The sequence below is a fragment of the Chiloscyllium punctatum genome, chromosome 8 (genome assembly GCF_047496795.1).
Source record: "Chiloscyllium punctatum isolate Juve2018m chromosome 8, sChiPun1.3, whole genome shotgun sequence".
In the NCBI taxonomy this organism is placed as follows: Eukaryota; Metazoa; Chordata; class Chondrichthyes; order Orectolobiformes; family Hemiscylliidae; genus Chiloscyllium; species Chiloscyllium punctatum.
This window is the reverse complement of record NC_092746.1, coordinates 109558796-109574602: the sequence shown is the minus strand read 5'-3', so window position 1 is coordinate 109574602 and position 15807 is coordinate 109558796. Positions and strand designations below refer to the sequence as shown.

Genomic DNA, 15807 nt, shown 5'->3' with positions numbered 1-15807 from the left:
GGGCCTGGTTGGAACGCGGGGCGCGCGCGGGTTCCAGGCGGCGATTGTTACAAATAACGCGGGAAATGTTGCCACTTTGCAAACATTGAGTCTCCTGGTCCCTGAGTCAGTGCTGGCTGGGGCGTGGGGAGGGTAGTTTATTATCTAGACTCACAAATATCACTGAGAGTCAGTGACAACAGGCTAATACAAGGATCTGCAACACCAAACTAAACTAAACTGTTTGTGATAATATTTACCCCTTCAAAATAAAATACGAACGAAACAGTTTGCGGCTGCTGAAATCTGAAGCAAAGATTTGAATGCTTTACTTGGTCCAGCAGTTTCTGATAGAAATGTGTCCCCAGAGGATATCTTCCCCAGCACCCACTTAATGCCTGAAGGATTTTCAGGTTATTTGAAAACGCAATTGTAAAATATTCATGGTATTTCAGTTTATTGCAAAATGTTCACAAAAATATTGTTGAAAAGTTGGTTGAATTAGTTTATTGTTTATTTTATAATTTAAGTATATGCTGGGAGAGAATGGGGGTGTGGTTTGAGCTGATACAAAATTTCACCATTTTATGATAGTGTTTTCAAACTCCAAAAAAAGTTTAAAATCCCTAGTGTACAGGAAAATGAATTTCCGTTTCAGAATGTTAAATGTTTCTCTCCACAGCTGCTGTCAAGCTTGTCTATTTATGTGAAAATTTGGCATTTCTGTTACGCAAGACTGACGACCAAATGTTATAGTCGGAGAGTGTGGTGCTGGAAAAGCACAGCCGTTCAGGCAGCATCCGAGGTGCAGCACAATCGACGTTTCGAGCATAAAGCCTTCATCAGGAATGAGGGGGCGGCTTAAGGGGGGGGGGGGGGGTGAGAGATAAATGGGAAAGGGGTGGTGGGGCTGGGGGATAGGTAGCTGGGAAAGAAGGGATAGGTAGATGAAGTTGGGCGTGAAGATGAAAAGTCAGAGAGGAGGGTGGGAAGCAAGATGGATAGGTAGGACAGGTCATGAGGGCGATGCCTAGCTGGAAGGTCAGATCTGGGATAAGGTGAGGGGGATGGGAAATTAGGGAACTGGTGAAATCCACATTGATCCAATGAGGTTTGGAGGGTCCCAAGGCAGAAGATGAGGCATTCTTCCTCTGGGTGTTGAGTGGTTAGGGTTTGGCAATGGAAGAGGCCCAGGACCTGCATGTCCTTGGGCAAGTGGGAGGGGGAGTTAAAGTGTTTGGCCACGGCGCAGTGGGGTTGTTTTGTGTGTGTGTGTGTGTGTGTCCTGGAGATGTTCTCTGAAGTGTCCTGCAAGTTGGCGTCCTGTCTCCCCAACGTAGAGCAGACCACATTGGGAGAAACGGATACAATAGATGATGTGTGTGAATGTGCAGGTAAACCTCTGACGGATGTGGAAAGCTCCTTTGGGGCCTTGAACGGCGGAGAGAGGGGAGGTGTGGGCACAGGTTTTGCAATTCTTGCTGTGACAGGGGAAGGTGCTAGGAGGGAAGGGGTGAGTACCTAACAAGGAAGTTGCGGAGGGAATGGTCTTTATGAAACGCTGATAGGGGTGGGGAAGGAAATATATCCATGGAGATGAGGTCTGTTTGTAGGTGGCAGAAATGGCAGAGGATAATGCGATGTAACTGGAGGTTGGTGTGGTGGAACGTGAGGACCAGGGGGTTCTGTTACCCGGTCTCGATCTCTTCATTTCGAACTGCCACCAGGACATTGACTGCCTCAACCTGTCCACCTCCCTCACCCACTCCAGCCTCTCACCCTCACAAAGAGCAGCCCTCCACTCCAACCCAAACATCACCATCAAACCAGCAGACAAGGTGGGGGTGCAGTGGCAGTTTGGCGCTCTGACCTCTACACTGCTGAAGCCAGACGCCAACTCGCAGGCACCTCCTCCTACTGCCCCCTTGACCATGACCTCACCTCCAATCACCAAACCATCATTTACCAGACCTTACACAACCTCATCACCTCAGGGGATCTCCCATCCACAGCCTCCAACCTCATAGTCCCGGAACCCCACACCACCCGGTTCTACCTCCTACCCAAAATTCACAAACCATGACTTTCCTGGTTGACTCATTGTCTCAGCCTGCTCCTGTCCCACTGAACTCATCACTGCATACTTGACATCGTCCTGTCCCCCTTGGTCCAGGAACTTCCCACTTACGTTCGGGGCAACATCCATGCCTCCACCTGTTATGGCCTAGGCCAGACCACTCAAAACATTCTTAAGCAGGCAGCCCAGACCATAACTTTGCAATTTGTTTTGGTAAGTGTACAGTGAAAATTACCTGCAGTAAGACAGCTAGGTTGACTATTATACTTTAAAACAGACAAAAATGTATTCACAAAATCATACAATGAAACACAAAGAACAGAATAAAGAACCCCTACAGAACTCAACCTCGCCAGCTAGACTTAATTATGCTGTTCTGAATATATACAACACTCCCAATGAGCAAATTCCCTTTAAAAACCTGTCTCAATGGAACACATGCTTACAGGTTGAAGTTGAAGGCAGGAAGAGAGAGAGAGTTTCCACACAGCTCCCTGTTAAACTTGCAACCAGTTCAAGACTGAACTAAAACTGCTCAGCTCAGCTCAGCTAGAGAGCTGACCACTCCCCTCTCTTTATACAGGCCATGTCTAAAGCGTGACCATTCTGGCCTGAAGTCTCTTCTGTTTACATATAAACAAAAGGCCTCTCAAAATCCTTTTCATCTCTGTACCAAATCAGATTGATTGGAGTCTGGCCCACTTTATTACCCCTATGAAAAAATATCAAAGACAGAGTCTCCTTGAGCCAAGGGACAGCTGTTAGAAAAACAGGGACTAGGTTTGTGACACACCACCTCCATGACTTTCCTTTCCCTGGCCCCCAACGCCTCATGTCCAATCCCTATATACATCTATCCGCCATGACGAGGGCCTCCACTTCTTCCTCTCCCGTCAACCCCACCAGTACCCTTCCACTGACCCTTTTATTCATCTTTACTGGTCCTCACCCTCAATAATTTCTGCTTTGGATCCTCCCACATCCTCCAGACCAAAGGGATAGCCATGGGCCCCAGCTATGCTGGTCTCTTCATCGGGTATGTGGAACAGTCCATCTTCCGCAGTTACACCAGCACCATTCCCCACCTTTTCCTCTACTACATCGATGGCTGTATCGGCACCACCTCATGCTCCCACGAGGAGGGTGAACAGTTCATCACTTTCACTAATACATTCCACCCTGACCTTAAGTTCACCTGGACCATCTTGGACACCTCCCTCCCCTTCCTGTACCTCTCCATCTCCATTAATGGCGACCTACATAACACGGACATCTACTATAAACCCACCGATTCCCACAGCTACCTGGATTACATCTCCTCCCACCCTGCCTCCTGTAACAACACTACCCCTTATTTCCAATCCCTCTACCTCAGCCGCATCTGCTCCCAGGAGGGCCAATTCCACCATAGAACACACCAGATAGTCTCCTTCTTGAAAGACTGTAATTTCCCCTCCAACATAGTTGACAATGCCCTCCAGAGCATCTCATCCACTTCCCGTATATCCACCCTTGAACCCCACCCCTCCAACCGGAACAAGGACAGAACGCCCCTGGTCCTTACCTTTGAGCTTGTGTTTGAACCATCGATTCTCCTCTTCCTCAGATGCTGCCTGACTGGCTGTGTCTTTGATCTCCAACATCTGCAGTGTTCACTTTCTCCCTACCAAATGTTATAATCAAGTGAGGAGGGATAGGGTGGCTTCCCTTTTAATTACTTACCCTCCAGTAACTGGTCCCTTACAAAGAGGGACTTGCCAATCCAGTGTATGTACTTACGGAATTAGCCAGGCAAGTTTTCTTGAGCTTTTACCGAAGTAAAGGTAAAGTTTATTCTGAACCAATGTAAGTAAATGCAGGAATAGACCCCTAGAACCTCCTCCGCCATCCAATAAAATTGTAGCTGGTTACATGACTCCACAATCCCTTCTACCCTCTTTCTCATCAAGAATCGATTTGTGTCATAGGTCATAGAATCCCTACAGTGTGGAAACAGCTCATTAGTCCCAACAAATCCACACTGACTCTCCAAAGAGTATCCCACCCAGACTCATTTTTCTACCCTATTACTCTACATTTCCGAATATTAAAAATTTTCGGGGATTGTTAAAGTTCACTTGAGAATGTAACTTTTAAATGTTCTGCAATTTACATATGAAAGAACTGAAACCAGCATGGTCATTCTAAAAGATGAGAGACTTCACAAACAAACCAGGTCATTTTTCAATATATAATTTCAGTTACATCACACTAAACTTTTGCTACAAATTCTGTGTCTTACACTCCACAACCACCTGATGAAAGATTAGATTACATTTCTTATAGTGTGGAAACAGGCCCTTCGGCCCAACAAGTCCATACCGACCCTCCAAAGAGCAACCCACCCCCCTACATTTAACCCTTCACCTAACACTACAGGCAATTTAGCATGGCCAATTCACCTAACCTGCACATCTTTGGACTGTGGGAGGAAACCCACACAGACAAGGGGAGAATGTGCAAACTCCACACAGACAGTTACCTAAGCTAGGAATTGAACCCAGGTCTCTGGCGGTGTGAGGCAGCAGTGCTAACCACTGTGCCACCGTTCGGAGCAGCCCTCTGAAAGCTAGTGCTTCCAAATAAACCTGTTGGAGTATAACCTGGTGTCATGTGATTTTTAACTTTGCATCCATAACATAATTCCAAGACATGGCACTCGGTGGCGTAGTGGTTCAGTAGTTTGATTCCAACCTTTGGGTGAAGCTTGCACATTCTCCCTATGTCTCAGTCAGTTTCCTCCCACAGTCCAAAGATATGCAGGTTAGGTGGATTGCTCATGTTAAATGGCCCATAGTGTCCAGGGATGTGCTGGCTAGGTGGATTGGCCATGGGAAATGCAGGGTTACACGGATGGGCGTCTGGGTGGGATGCTCTTTGTAGGGTCAGTGCGGACTGGATGGACTGAACGGCCTGTTTCCACACTCTAGGAATTCTACGATTCTTGGGATCATCCTAGTTGAAGCTTGTTGTGGTTCTGTTCACTGAGCTGGGAATTTGTGTTGCAGACATTTCGTCCCCTGTCTAGGTGACATCCTCAGTGCTTGGGAGCCTCCTGTGAAGTGCTTCTGTGATGTTTCCTCCGGCATTTATAGTGGCCTGTCTCTGCCGCTTCCGGTTGTCAGTTCCAGCTGTCCACTGTAGTGGCTGTTATATTGGGTCCAGGTCGATGTGTTTGTTGATAGAGTCTGTGGATGAGTGCCATGCCTCTAGGAATTCCCTGGCTGTTCTCTGTTTGGCTTGCCCTATAATAGTAGTGTTGTCCCAGTCGAATTCGAACCGGAAGCGGTAGAAACAAGCCACTATAAATGCCGGAGGAAACATCACAGAAGCGCTTCACAGGAGGCTCCCAAGCACTGAGGATGTCACCTAGACAGGGGACGAAACGTTTGCAAGACAAATTCCCAGCTCGGCAAACAGAACCACAACAACGAGCACCCAAGCTACAAATCTTTTCCCAAACTTTGAACACCTAGTTGAAGCTTCTCTGAACTGCCGCCAATGAAATCATTTCCCCTCTCCCCGCCTTAAATAAGGGGACCAAAACTGCTCTCGGTGCTCCCAAACAGTATCTCACCAGCACCTTGTCCAGCTGCAGTAACACATCCTCACTCTTACAGTCCAAACCTTTAAAATAAGGGGCAACACTCATAAAATCATTGAGTCATAGAGATATACAGCACAGAAACAGACCCTTTGGTCCAACCCGTCCATGCCAACCAGTTATCCCAACCCAATCTAGTCCCACCTGCCAGTACCTGGCCCATATCCCTCCAAACCCTTCCTATTCATATACTCATCCAAATGCCTTTTTAAATATTGCAATTGTACCAGCCTCCATCACTTCCTCTGACAGCTCATTCCATACACGTACCACCCACTGCGTGAAAAAGTTGCCCCTTAGGTCTCTTTTATATCTTCCTCCTCTCACCCTAAACCTATCCCCTCTAGTTCTGGACTCGCTCACCCCAGGGAAATGACTTTGCCTCTTTATCTTATCCATGCCCCTCATGATTTTATAAACGTCTATAAGGCCACACCTCAGTCTCTGACACTCCAGGGAAAACAGCCCCACCCTATTCAACCTCTCCCTGTAGCTCAAACCCTCCAACCCTGGCAACATCCTTGTAAACCTTTTCTGAACCCTTTCAAGTTTCACAACATCTTTCCGATAGGAGGGAGACCAGAATTGCACGCAATATTCCAACAGTGACCTAACCAATGTTCTGTATAGCCGCAACATGACCTCCCAACTCCTGCACTCAATACTCTGACCAATAAAGGAAAGCATACCAAACACCTTCTTCACTATCCTATCTACCTGCGATTCTACTTTCAAAGAGCTATGAACCTACACTCCAACACTCCCTCAGATCTTACCATCAAATGTTTAAGTCCTACTCAGATTTGCTTTCTCAAAATGCAGCACCTCGCATTTATCTGAATTAAACTCCATCTACCACTTCTCTGCCCATTGGCCCCTCTGATCAAGATCCTGTTGTAATCTGAGGTAACCTTCTTCGCTGTCCACTTTACCTCCAATTTTGGTGTCATCTGCAAACTTACGAACTATACCTCTTATGCTCACATCTAATCATTTATATAAATGACAAAACATAGTGGACCCAGCACCGATCCTTGTGGCACTCCACTGGTCACAGGGCTCCAGTCTGAAAAACAACCCTCCACCACCATCCTCTGCCTTCTACCTTTGAGCCAGTTCAGTATCCAAATGGCTAGTTCTCCCTGTATCCATGAGATCATAAGTTGCTAATCAGTCTACCATGTAGAACCTTGTCGAACGTCTTACTGAAGTCCATATAGATCATGTTGACCACTCTGCCCTCACCAATCCTCTTTGTTGCTTCTTCAAAAAACTCAATCAAGTTTGTGAGACATGATTTCCCACACAAAAAGCAATCAGTCCTTGCCTTTCCAAATACATATCCATCCTGTCCCTCAGGATTCCCTCCAACAACTTGCACCACCACCAACATCAGGCTCACTGGTCTGTAGTTCCCTTGTCCTTACCACGTTTCTTACATATTGGCACCCCGTTAGCCAATCTCCAGTTTTCCAGCACCTCACCTGTAACTATTGATGATACAAATATCTCAGCAAGAGGCCCAGCAATCACTTCCCTACCTTCCCACATAGTTCTGGGGTACACCTGATCGGGTCCTGGGGATTAATCTACTTTTATGCATTTCAAGACATCCAGCACTTCCTCCTCTGTAATATGGACATTTTTCAAGATGTCACCGTCTATTTCCCTACCTTCTGTTGAAGGCTACAAAGAACATGGCTTAATTTCTTCATTCGAAGGCGACGAAGAGCACTCTATCATCATGAATGTGTCTGTCCTCTGAAGAGGTCATTGCAGTTTCTCGTTGTGGCATGTCGGAACTGCCGAACAATGAGCTGAGCATCATATCCCATTCCTATGAGGGCATCCTTCAGCATCTTTAGGTGTCCTTCACATTCCTCCTCGTCTGAGCAGATCTTGTGTGTACACTGGGCTTGTCCATAGGGGATGACTTCTTTAACATGTTTTGGGTGGAAGCTGGAGAAGTGCAGCATCATGAGGGTCTCCCTGGGCCTGCAGTAGAGTGAAGTACTAAGACGTCCGTCCTTGATAGAGATGCATGTGCCCACGAATGAGCCTGATTCTGAAAAGTAGCCCATGGTGGTTGTCACAAACCCTTGATGAAGGAGCAGCACTCCGAAACTAGTGCTTCCAAATAAACCTGTTGGACTATAATGCGGTGTTGTGTGATTTTTAACTTTGTACACCACAGTCCAATGCCAGCACCTCCACAACATCTAACTTGTTGATATCATTGTGTAGTTGTTTGGGTAACTCCTTGCCATGAGTCCAGAGGAAAAAAATGTTGTCTATATATCTAGTGTATAGTATTGATTGAAGGTCCTATGCAGCAAAGAAGTCCTGCTTGAACTTGTGCTTGAGAATATTGACGTATTGGTGTGCAGCTCTGGCCCCCATGGCTGTTCTGTGTGTCTGGGTGAAGAGCTGGTTATCAAAGGTGAAGACATTGTGTTTGAGAATGAAGCAGATGAGTTGCAGGATGGTGTCTGGAGAGTGGTAGTTGTTGGTATTGAGTGCTGAGGCTGTTGCCGTGATGCTGTTGTCCTGGGGTGCTGGTGTAGTGTGCCGAAATGTCCATCGGGATGAGGAATGTTCCTGGTTCAATGGTCTATGGGTTCTGTTAAAAATCTGTAGTGTCACGACAGAAGTTGGGGGTTCTTTGTGCAATGGGTTTCATGATGCCTTCAACACAGCCAGAGTGGTTCTCACACAGGGTCCCATTGCTTGATACAATAGGACAGGTGTGTTGGCTTTGTATATCTTCGGAAGGCAGTAGAAGTCCCCGAGCGAGAAGCATTTGGAATGAGAGTGTGCAAGATACTCTGAAGGTCTGGATCAATCTGTTGAGTTGATGGGTGTGTTCTTTGGTCGGATCGGGAGGTAATTGCCTGGAGTATTTCTGGTTAGTAATAGAGTCATAGAGTCCTACAGCACGGAGACAGCCCTTTGGCTGAAACCGGTCCATGCCAATCAAAATGTCCATCCACGCTAATCCCATTTCCTTGCACTTGGCCCATATCCTTCTACCCTTTCCTATCCGTGTATCTGTCCAAACGTCTTTTAAGTGTTGTCAATGTACCCGCTTCAACCACATCTGCTGGCAGCTCATTCTATATGCATACCTCCCACTGTGTCAAAAGAGCTGCCCCTCAGGTTCCCTCTTATTCTTTCCCTAGAACCTTAAACTCATGCCCTCGAGTCCTCAATTCCCCACGCCAGGGAAAATGACTGAGTGCATTCACCCTCTTCATACCTCTCATATTCTTATATACTTCAATAAGATCGCCCCTCAGTCTCCTACACCCTAAAGAGAAAAGTCCTAGCTTGTCCAACCTCTCCTGGTTGTTCAGTTAACAGTACACTTCTTTGCGGTAGTCTGTTCTCTTTATGATGAGGGCTTCCCCTTTGTCTGCTGGTTTGATGACAATGTTGCAATTGGTCATGAGAGCCTGAATGGGTTGCGTTGTGCTTTGCTGATGTTCTGCACTATCTTGTGACATTAAGACATCTCCTGAAGGCTTGAACATACATGTCAATAACCCCACCATACTGTTCTGTATTTGTAAAATCTTCCTTACCATCCTGTTTTGACACCATCACCTTGATAACTTGTTATGATCTCTCTGCCATAATTAGTTTGTCCAGTTTTTGATTACTTGTTATTTTGGTTAGACCCTCAGCATGTGACTCTTATGCTTATCATGTTATTCCAGCCATTTGGTTTATCTCCAGCACCACTTTATTTTTAATTCCTTCTACTTATCTCTCTGCCTCAATTAATCAGATTATAGGTCATCCCTTCACTTGCTATTCAACTGTTGACACTTTACTCACACTGTCTGATACTTTTAATTACCTCAGAGAGAGTGAGGACTGCAGATGCTGGAGATCAGAGCCAAGAGTGTGCTGCTGAACTGGAAAACTAGTAAGAACCCCAAATTCTAGTCTAGTCAACTCCAATTCCTAAGTACCAGCCAGGAACACTTGCTGGAAATATATATGATCATTGCACGAGGGCAGGATCTAATTATTCGTAAAAACTATTTTACTGATTTTCTATCAGGGAACATATGTGAGTAATGATCATTTAGTTGAGGAGTTTTTAAACCAACACATTGAGGGGTGAAAAAATGCAATGAATAGCTATGAGTCAACATGGTTCTCATAGAAACCCATTTCTCATCACTGACTCGGTACCTTGGGTCTTGATTGTGCTGTTAATAAAAATAATAAGGCTCCCTCTTGTCGTTTGGATTTTAAAACCATATCTGATTTTAATTTTGTGGTGGATTATGAGAAGTCAATGCAGAAAGCTGTCTGTAATTGGTAAATGAAAATAAAATCATTGCATTTTGGGGAGGAAAATGGAATTGCAATATAGTATGATGTGAATGGTAATATCAGTAGACTATCAGTCCCTCAGCCCAGGCTAAAACTGTGGGGACATGGGTTCAAAGGAGTGAAAATCTGCAATTGAAGCCTTTTCCTAGCAATGGAGACCATGAATCGATCAGCTTTTGCTAGAAAACCCCATCTTGTGCACTGATGTCCTTTTGAGAAGGAACATGACCATCCTAATGCAGTCTGGCCTACATATGACCCTGAACCCAGTAACTGCCCTCTGACATGGCCTTGCAAACCACTCAGTTCAAGGGCAATCAGGAATGGGCAACAAATGCTGGCCTTTCCAGTGACACCCAAAAAACAGAAAAGAAAATATAAGCTATATTGTACATGATTAAAGAGCAGAGAGCATTGGGTGTTGATGCATACAGACCTTTGGAAGTTGCAGATCAAGCTGAGAAATTGTTCAACAAAATTTCAGATCTGGGGCTTTAGAATCCCTACGTGCAGAAAGCAGCCATCGAGTCTGCACTGACCCTCCAAAGAGTCTACCACCCAGATTAGCACCCCCACACCCTATTCTCATAAACCCACATTCAGCTGGCTGATCCATCTGACCTGCACGTTTTTGGACTCTGGGAGCACCTGGAGGAAACATGCGCAGACACGGGAAGAACACGCAAACTCCACACAGACTGTCGCCCGAGGCTGGAATCAAATCTGGGACCCTGGCACTGTGAGGCTAACCACTGTGTCACCATCCCACCCAAGTTTACACACAGAAGCTTCGAATACAAAGTCAAGGAAGTTGTGCAAAAGCTCTACAAATGGCTGATTTACTGGAGTATTTTATCCAGTTTTGGACATTGTACCTTCGAAAAAAAATGTTGACCCCTCTAGGTTGCCTCTCCATTCATTAGCATCAGTTGGATCTGACCCTGTTCACATCCACTTTCCATCCCTTTCCCCATAATTCTTGATTCCCAACTGATCAAACATCTACCTACCTCAGCCTTAAATATCCACAAGATGAACAGCTTCATATTTTCCAACATTATATTCAATTTGCTAATTTTATTGCCCTTTAAGTTAACTTGTGTAAACTGTTTGTGTCCCTCTCGCAACCTGCTTTTCTACCTACTTTTGTGTTGTCTGCAAATTTGGCTACATTTGCTTCCTTCCTCCAAGACATTGATAAATAGTTATGATCCCAACATATCTCAGAACTGAGGAATGGTCACTTGAACCAAAACATTAACTCTGACTTCTCTTCAGAGATGCTGCCAGATCCAACAATTTCTATTTTTGACTCAGATTTACCAGGATGTTGCCTGGATTGGAGTGATAAGGAGAGACTGGACAAGTTTGGATTGTTTTCGCTAGAACATCAGAGGCTGAGGGGTGACCTGACCAAAGTGTATAAAATTGTCAGAGCCAAGGATAGGGTGGATAATCAAAATCTTCCCAGGGTGGACATGTCAAATTCTAGGTTTAAGATAAGGGGGGAAATGTTTAAAAGCAGATGTGTATGGAAAATGTTTTATAGAGAGAATGGTAGGTTTCATTAAAGTGCTGCCAGGGGATGTGGTAGAAGCAGATATGATAGCAATGTTTAACAGACATTTTGACAGACTCTTAAACAAGTGGATCATAGAGGGATACAGACCATGTGCAGACAGATGGGATTGGCTCAGAATAGCATCATGGTCAGCACAAACATGGTGTGCTGAAGGGCCTGTTTCTGTGCTATAGTATTCAACTTTATAATATGAGATGCTAGGCTAATCAGCCTATAGTTACCCACTTCTTGCCCCCACCCCTCCCTTCCTTTTGAACAGGGTTTTGTTTGTCACATTGGCAGTTTTTCAATCCTCCAGCATCCCAAGACTTTTGGAAAATTACAGCCAATGCATCCATTATCTGTGTACTTACCTCTTTTGGGTTTCGAAGATGCAAACTGTCAGAGTCAGAAGACATAACTGCCTTTAGCCACATTAGTTTGTTCAATATTATTTCTCTTGTAATTGTGTTGGTCCTTAATTTCTCCCTGAATTCTTTAGGTTAATGGAATGTTTGAAGCATCTTCCTTTTGGATAGACTGTTGCAAAACATCAGCCATTTCCTTGTTCCCCATAACCATCTCCCCAGTTTCATTTTTCTAAGGAATCTATGTTCACTTTGACCTCTCTCTGCCTTTTTATATATTTACAGAAGCTCTTATTGTCCATTTTTATATACCTTGGTAGTTTGGCCTCATAGTTTATTTTCTCTCTCCTCATTATCTTTCTAGTCCTCCTTTGCTGGATTCTGAATTTATTCCAGTCTTTGGGACTATCACCGACTTCTGCCTCCTTGCATGCCTTCTCTTTTGACTTAATATTCTTTTTAACTTCCATGGTTAGCTATGGTTGGTTTATCCTCTTAGTGTCTCTCCCTCTTAGTGGAATGTATTTTTGCTGACAGTCTTGAAATACTTCCTTGAATGTCTGCCACTGCTTACTTATTGTGCAGAATGAACCATGTTACACAAGACAAGAACCAATTGAAAATATCATAGTAGAAATAACAGAGCAATTCAACCCTTCTATTCTCAACAGAATGTCTAACCTCATCGAAAGGTTTTTCTGTGGTGACATTCTTTGTTGACATGGCATAGCTTAAATCAGTTTCCTTTCAGCAGGTTTCTGTATTCACTCAGTGCTTTTTTATTTATTAAGTGCCTCGGGATGAGATCCTTAAACAAACTGTTAAAGTAGCTCACTTTCTACCTGATATGTGTTCCTTAAACTCATGTCACCAACAGTTTCTGTCTCTGAAGGTACTCAGTGGAGTCATAGAGTCATAGAAATGTACAGCATGGAAAAAGACCATTCAGTCCAACTCAGCCATACCAACCAGATATCCTAAATTAAACGAGATTAACTTGCCAGCACTTGGCCCATATTCCTCTAAACCCTTCTTATTCATGTACCCATCCAGATTTCTTTTAAATGTTGTTATTGTACCAGCCTCCACCACTTCCTCTAGCAGTACATTCCATACATACACCACCCTTTACAACTGTTTGGACATGACTGGACTATTTTTGCAGCTTTTTGATGGCTGTGGGGAGGCTTCCGAGAACATCGAACATTGGAAGTGTCCTGTTGGTCACAGTAGGTATTGATGAAGAGGTCCAGCATCATCTTCAGTGTGCTAGAACAGCCTTCAGCTGCCTGAGGTAAAGGACGGTTGAGGACAAGAACATCAGATCCAACAGCAAGCTCATGGTTGACAGAGCTCTGGTGGTTCCCCACTCCAATGTGGCTCTGAGATCTGGTCTGTCTATAGCAGACACCTCAAGGAGCTGGAGCAGTATCACTAATGCTGCCTGTGCAAGATCCTGAGAATCCACTGGGAAGAAAGACACACCAACACCAGCCTCTTTGACCAGGCCAACGTCCCCAGCACCAAGGCACTGACCCCCACTTGATTGGCTGCGATGGGCTGGGCACATTGTTCACATAAGCAACACGAGACTCCCCAAGCAGGTGCTCTACTCCCAGCTCCGAAATGGCAGGCGAGCCCCAGGTGGACTGAGGAAGTGCTTCAGGGATACTCTCAAGGCCTCACTGGTGAAGTGCGGCATTCCCACAGACACCTGGGAATCACTGGTCCAAGACTGTCCAAAATGGGGGCAGAGCATCTGGGAAGGCATCGAGCACCTGGAGACTTGCCGCCAGGAAAAAGTGGAAGCCAGAAGCAAACAGCATGAGGCTGCCACACCTACACCCACCCACCCAGAGTCTGCAGTAGCCGCATCGGTCTGTACAGTCAACTACGGGCTCATCCTGAGAGTGGAAGAGAGTGGAAGAGAGCCATCTTCATCTGCGAGGGACCACCAGTGTCGAGGATGGTTTCTGAGGCTGCTCAACTACCAGCACATCTGCTGTTCCAGGTCTTTTATCTCGAAATGAAACATGAACCCTACCTCACTCCTTCTGGATGGTTCTAACTTTCTGCACCTTTGGATTAATCAGGCAGCAGATGTTTCTCTCTTCCAACCTTGATTTGTAATGCGTTGTTATTTCAAGGGTTTTAAAAGACACGTGGACAAAACAAGTGTCCAGACCACTCTCCAAGCACATCTAAAATGAAATATCTAAAAGAAAAATCAACTGTTTTAACACAAACAATGTAGAAAACAAATCAAACTTTAAGGTAAATGTAGCTCCTCCACTTTAGAACTGTTATTCTTAAACAATAATGTAATGAATCTTCATTAAACCCATTCTGAAAGGGTTAAAAACCTTGCAGAATTATATTAAAGGGTATACAGTTGTGAGCTGCAGGTTGTTAGCTCTGAATAGATATACAAAGACACAAAACTGCAAGGTCAAACGATAAGGGATTGATTGTACCCTGAAAATGTGTTGCTGGAAAAGCGCAGCAGGTCAGGTAGCATCCAAGGAACAGGAGAATCGATGTTTCGGGCATAAGCCCTTCTTCAGGAATGAGGAAAGTGTGTCCAGCAGGCTAAGATAAAAGGTAGGGACGAGGGACTTGGGGGACGGGCGTTGGAAATGCGATAGGTGGAAGGAGGTCAAGGGGAGGGTGATAGGCCAGAGTGGGATGGGGGCGGAGAGGTCAGGAAGAAGATTGCAGGTTAGGAAGGCGGTGCTGAGTTCGAGGGATTTGACTGAGACAAGGTGGGGGGAGGGGAAACGAGGAAACTGGAGAAATCTGAGTTCATCCCTTGTGGTTGGAGGGTTCCTAGGCGGAAGATGAGGCGCTCTTCCTCCAACCATCGTGTCTGGCAATGGAGGAGTCCAAGGACCTGCATGTCCTTGGTGGAGTTGGAGGGGGAGTTGAAGTGTTGAGCCACGGGTGGTTGGGTTGGTTGGTCCGGGTGTCCCAGAGGTGTTCTCTGAAACGTTCCGCAATTAGGCGGCCTGTTTCCCCAATCTAGAGGAGGCCACATCGGGTGCAGCGGATGCAATAGATGATGTGTGGAGGTGCAGGTGAATTTGTGGCGGATATGGAAGTATCCCTTGGGGCCTTGGAGGGAAGTAAGGGGGCAGGTGTGGGCGCAAGTTTTGCATTTCTTGCGGTTGCAGGGGAAGGTGCCGGGAGTGGAGGTTGGGTTGGTGGGGGGGTGTGGACCTGATGAGGGAGTCACAGAGGGAGTGGTCTTTTCGGAATGCTGATAGGGGAGGGGAGGGAAATATATCCCTGGTGGTGGGGTCCGTTTGGATGTGGCGGAAATGACGGCGGATGATACGCTGTACATGGAGGTTGGTGGGGTGGTCGGTGAGGACCAGTGGGGTTCTGTCCTCGTGGCGGTTGGAGGGTCGGGGCTCAAGGGCGGAGGAGCGGGAAGTGGAAGAGATGCGGTAGAGGGCATCGTCGATCACGTCTGGGTGGAAATTGCAGTCTTTGAAGAAGGAGGCCATCTGGGTTGTACGGTTTTGGAACTGGTCCTCCTGGGAGCAGATGCGGCGGAGATGAAGGAATTGGGAATATGGGATGGTGTTTTTACAGGGGGCAGGCTGGGAGGAGGTGTAGTCTAGGTAGCTGTGGGAGTCGGTCGGTTTATAGTTAATGTCCGTGTACAGTATAAAGCTAATTGCTCGTAGTGATTGGATATAAATGATTGTATATTTTAATTGGTATACACTAATTTCTTGGAATTGAATCCAAGAGTGCAAATGACGCTTTAGTCCTTAGTTTGAGATCTCCTGCATGTCATGGTCTGATATTCGGCCTTGCTACAGCATGCAAT

General features: G+C 45.7%; 1 long non-coding RNA gene across 1 annotated transcript in view; it reads left to right on the top strand.

Moving 5' to 3' along the window:
* Positions 1–15807, top strand: part of LOC140480813 (uncharacterized) — a 38954-nt gene that overhangs the window by 472 nt on the left and 22675 nt on the right. The gene's annotated exons all lie outside the window — the stretch shown is intronic.